The sequence below is a fragment of the Gopherus flavomarginatus genome, chromosome 2 (genome assembly GCF_025201925.1).
Source record: "Gopherus flavomarginatus isolate rGopFla2 chromosome 2, rGopFla2.mat.asm, whole genome shotgun sequence".
NCBI classification, from domain to species: Eukaryota; Metazoa; Chordata; order Testudines; family Testudinidae; genus Gopherus; species Gopherus flavomarginatus.
Genome location: NC_066618.1, coordinates 89,098,690 through 89,103,645, shown reverse-complemented (window position 1 = coordinate 89,103,645; position 4,956 = coordinate 89,098,690).

Here is a 4,956-nt window from a genome sequence, read left to right as displayed (position 1 = left end):
GAGCAAACAACTGTGCATATCTCTTTATCAGTGTTATAGAGGGTGGACAATTTATGAGTTTACCCTGTATAAGCTTTATACAGAGTAAAACAGATTTATTTGGGGTTTGGATCCCATTGGGAGCTGGGTATCTGGATGCTGGAGATAGGAAACCTGCTGAGCAGTTTTGGTTGAAGTCTGCAGCTTTGGGGGTGTGGACCTGACCTGGGTCTGGGTTGCAGCAGACTAACATGTCCGGCTCAAAAGGCAGGGTTCTGGAGTCCCAAGCTGGCAGTGGAAAATGGGCTCAGAGGTAATTCCAGCACATCAGGTGACAGTCCCAAGGGGGTCTCTGTGACCAATCCCATCACAGTTGTAAACAAGAAAAGGGCAGCATTATCTCCTCTAAATGTAAACAAACTTGTTTGTCTTAGTGTTTGGGTGAAGAAGAAGTAGGACTGAGTGGACGTGTAGGCTATGAAGTTTTACATTGTTTTGTTTTTGAGTGCAGTTATGTAAAAAAAATATACAATAGTAAGTTGCACATTCACAGCAAAGAGATTGCACTACAGTACTTGTACGAGGTGAATTGAAAAATACTATTTCTTTTATCATTTTACAGTGCAAATATTTGTAATAAAAAATAATATATACTTTGAATTCAGTTACAACACAGAATACAATATATATGAAAATGTAGAAGAACATCCAAAATATTTAATAAATTTCAACTGGTATTCTATTGTTTAACCGTGTGATTAAAACTGCAATTAATCACGATTAATTTTTTTAATCACAATTTTTTTTGAGTTAATCGCGTGAGTTAACTGCAATTAATCAACAGCCCTAGAGAATAATTTATTCTGTTGTAACTTTGTCTGTTAACTTCCATGTGCAGACAAGCCCAAAGACAGGAAAGCTGATCCAAACACTATATACAGTTTTGTTTTATTTATAGCTTTGGGCATTTACATTTTGAAGGATCAGTTTTTGCCAGTAAATAATCTCCTATAAGACTTTTTTTTTTCCTGGTTTGCAGTGCATTGTTTCAGTGTTCTAAAATATGCAACACTAAGTTCTGAGGAAAAGTAAGTGAATGGAACTCATGACCACAAGATATCAATGAGGCCAAGAGCTTAGTAGTGTTCAAAATCTATCTAGGTTACATCTGACTCCCATCACCATAATATTTGAGTGCCCTACGAATATTAATGAATTCATCTTCACAGCTGTGTGCCAGTGACATAGGAAAGAAGAGGTTACTTACATGTACAGTAACTGTAGTTCTTCGAGCTATTTTGTCCCTACGGACTTCACTTCAGGTGTGCTGGCACCTGTGCACTTCTCTTCAGAGATTTTTGTTAGCAGAATCCATGCTTGCACCCTATACTCCTCGTGCTCCAGTCCTAGGGCACAAAAGGGAGGGTGGACCTGCTGCTTCTCCAGTTCCTTCTCAACTGATCGGGGCAAGGATTCAAAAGTAGAGGGGAAGGAGGGCAGGTAGTGGAGCTCCATGGGGACAAAACACTGTGAAGAACTCCAGTTACTGTGCAGGTAAGTAACCTGACATTTCTTCAAATAGCTGTTCCTACGGATGCTCCATTTTAGGTGACTCCTATGCAGTGCCCAAGCTACTATGGCGAGTGCAGAGGAGATGGGGCTAGCATTGTGCATAGTTCTGGGAAAGAGTGCATAGATGACCATGTTTACAAATGTCTGCAATGGGTATGTTTTTAAGCCGGGCCATAGAGGTAGATTGTGCCCTAGTGGAATAGGCTGTCACCCTAGCCGGGAGAATGCACTTCAGAAGCTTTGTAACATGCGCAAATGCCCCAAGACCCATTTTGATACTTTTTGGGTGGAAATGAGATGTCCTTTAATTCTCTCTGTAAAAGAGATAAAAAGTCTAGGAGAAGCTCTGAAGGGCTTTTGAGGAAAAAAACAAGATTTCTTCTTACATTCAGAGTGTGAAGACTAGCTTCTTCCCTTAAAGTGTGAGGTTAGGGGTAGAAGACTGGCACTGAATGTCCTGGGTGATGTGGAAGTCTGATGAGCCTTTGTCCAGGAAACCAGGATGGGGATCTGGGTTCATCTCGGTAATACACCATGTCAGGTGGATCTGCCACAAGAGCTCCTAACTCTCCTACCCTTCTAGCTGAAGTGATGGCTAACAAGGAAAGAGGCTTTGAAGGATAAATGGAGTAGAGAGTAGTTTGCTACAGGCTCAAAGGGTGGTTTCCTCAACAAGTTGAGAACAAAATTAAGGTCCCAAAGCAGAGCAGGCTCTCTGACATGAAGAAAAAGGGTGGTCAAACTTTAATGACCCAGAAGTTGTGCGAATACTAAAAATCCCTCAACAGGTAAGTGAACAGCTGTAATAACAGCTAGGTGGACTTTGATGGAGCTCAGTGACAACCTCAGGGTTTTAAAACTCAGCAGGTATGCCAGTATGTTAGTGAGGTATGACTTAGAACGAGATAATACCCACAGAGTGCACCAGGAATGCAATTGCTTCCACTTTTACAAGTAAGTCTTTCTTTGGGAGGGTTTTCTACTATTCAACAGCTCATTCTGTCCTTAGGAAAAAAATCAGTTTCTGTGCCTGAGAGCCATTGAGGAGCTAGGCTTCGAGATGTAGTGTTAAGAGACTGGGGTTAATTATTGTCCCTAATTCTTGGGTTAGAAGGTCTGCTACAGAGACAGGCAAATCAGGTCCTGCCTACCTCAGCTAAGCTGGTGCTATAAGGATGATTACTGATTTCTCTGGCTTTACTTTTTTCAGAACCTTTAGGTGCAACTGTGTTGAAGGATAGGCATATAACAAGGTTCAGGCCCAAGGAGTGAGGAAAGCGCCTTCTAAAGAGCTGCAGCTGCATCATGCCCTTGAACAGAACTGCCAGGATTTCACATTAGACAGTGTTGCAAAGAGGTCTATCTCCAGGAAGCCCTAGGTGAGAAATTTTTAATTGGATAGGATTGCTCAGCTCCTATTCATGGTCCTGGCAAAAATTCCTGTCAATGAGTCTGCTATGATGTTCTGCAGACCTGGTAGATGTGCCACTGAGATGTCAGTTTGGTGGGTTATACACCAGTTCCAAAGTTTTATTGCCTCAGTGCACAGGAATTGAGTTCTTGCTCCTCCTTGACAGTTTATATTATATCATGACTCTGACTGAGTGACCCTTAACCTTGAGTAGATTGAAATGAGAACAGACTCCTAAGGAGTCCATCTGCCCTGTGCTGTGAGGTCCTGGAGATGAACTCTCCAGCTTACTAGAGAAGTGTTTGTGGTGATGGTCTCTGTGAGGGGTGAATGCAAGAAAGGGACTCTCCCACAAACCTTGTGGGGATCCTTCCACCAGCTGAGAGAATCAAGAAATCTCTGATGGACAGACACCTGCTTGGACAGATTGTGCTTGTTGGGAGCATAGACTGTTCTGAGCTAGACTTGGAGACACTGGGAATGCTGTCTGGAATGAGGTGTTACTATGTACAGGCTGCCATATAGCCCAGAAGCTGCAAGCAGGCCTCTGCTGTGGACTGTGGACCTGGATGTTGTGCGGAGATGAGGTTGGACATAGTGACAAACGTGCCCGTGGGTAAGTTAGCCCTGGAGGTTGTGGAGTCCAGCATGGCTCCAATGAAATTGAGGCTTCAGGCAGGTGTCAAAGTAGGCTTTTCTGTTTTGAGCCACAGCCCCAGAGAGTGGAAGAGAGCTAGGGCCTTGTTAGTGCTGACTGTACCTCTGGGATGGAATAACCTTTGAGGAGCCAGTTGTTCAGATAGAGGAAAATGACTATTCTCATTTGCCACTGTTGTCAGTTGGGTGTGTGTGTGTGTTCTCTCTGTATGCTGTTGCAGCCCTGTGCAGATAACCAGTGCAGCAGACCTTGATAGCACTACCCAGAAAGACCACAGACTTGGGTCGATGGTGAAGGCACTAGGCCAGGTTCATTGTTGATGAAGCACGATCCTAGTGCCCTGGCTCCTGGGTTACAAGTACACTAACACATGTATGCTCATGACTATGGACGAGCTGAGTTAGCAGCGGGAGTTTCTGCTGCCCCCTAGGTGGACAAAAGTGCCCCTCCCATGATTTCTCTTGTATGTATTGATACAAACAAGTTACATATTACACTTCTGAGGTGGTTAGTTACGAACCCTACACCTTGTATCTGCTGGTTTGAACAAAACATCTCCATTTATTATTCTGTCCTCTCCTCATCTTACTCAGGATCAGCGAGTTCCAGTACCATCTCCAGGAATGTGTTTACATGAATATTCAGTCCGTAGTTCTTAGGAGTACCTGTGTTTTAGCAAGACTTGCTGTGCCTTTGCTACATTCATGTATCAGACTGTGAACTTGTAAGCAAGTGACGGTGGTTCAGGCCTCAGGTCTTTCACCAGCCCCAGTGCTTGAGACTCTCTCTACATTCCCCAGATTTTTGGTTTTTTATGGGGAGGATATTTACCCATCATCAGGGAAAAGCATAATGCATGGATTAAAGATGACAAAGAGGTTAAACGCTATTATATATCCACCTTACATTACAATCCACACATTCATGCCCCATCCGTCCCTTGGTCTGCACATTCCCTGATACAATCGGTGGACAGTTTTCTTTTTCCAGTTGTGCTAGTCCCATATAGTGGGCCTGGGAATGTTAGGTCCAGGGCTTTAGTTGAGTTTTAGAGTTGTTCTGAAATACTGGAATAGGCACTATTACAGTCTATGCCACAGTGCTGTGTAAATGAGGAGTATAACAGAAATTTCAGGTAGTGACATCACAAATGAGGGCTTCATCTGTAAGTTTCTTGTAGTTAGGGCTCAGCTACACTTGCAAGTTAGAGCACATTAAAGCAGCCCCAGGTGCCCTAACTCATGAGGCGTCCACACTGGCAAGGCGCGTAGAGCGCCCAGACTCTGTGGCTGGAGCGCCCCTGGTAATCCACCTCCACAAGAGGCATAACGCTTCT